This window comes from Buceros rhinoceros, unplaced genomic scaffold (genome assembly GCF_000710305.1).
Source record: "Buceros rhinoceros silvestris isolate BGI_N320 unplaced genomic scaffold, ASM71030v1 scaffold29173, whole genome shotgun sequence".
NCBI classification, from domain to species: Eukaryota; Metazoa; Chordata; class Aves; order Bucerotiformes; family Bucerotidae; genus Buceros; species Buceros rhinoceros.
In genome coordinates, this window is record NW_010403463.1 from 1 (window position 1) to 339 (window position 339).

Consider the following 339-nt stretch of genomic DNA (forward strand, 5'->3'; position numbering starts at 1 on the left):
TTAATTTTAATATATATATGTATCTATATGGCTATATCAGGACTGCAGCCTGAATGTGCACTTGGGATATCTGGTCTAAACTGCGTTAGGAACTGTTAAATTTTAGGCCAGCAGGAAAGACCCTGGCTATGATGATCCTCCATAAGCAGCTATTTTTGCTGGCACAGCTGTTGTGTCCACACAGGGAAGCAGAAGCAGTCCCTGTAGGAGGTGTGCTGGCTTGTGAGGAAAGCCAAGGTGTGGTTGCCTCTCCAGAAGGGAGTTTATCTCTGCAGCTCACCTGTGCTGAGCCCTTGTGTGGTGGTTTAAAACAAGGCAGATAAAGGTGGTTGATACATT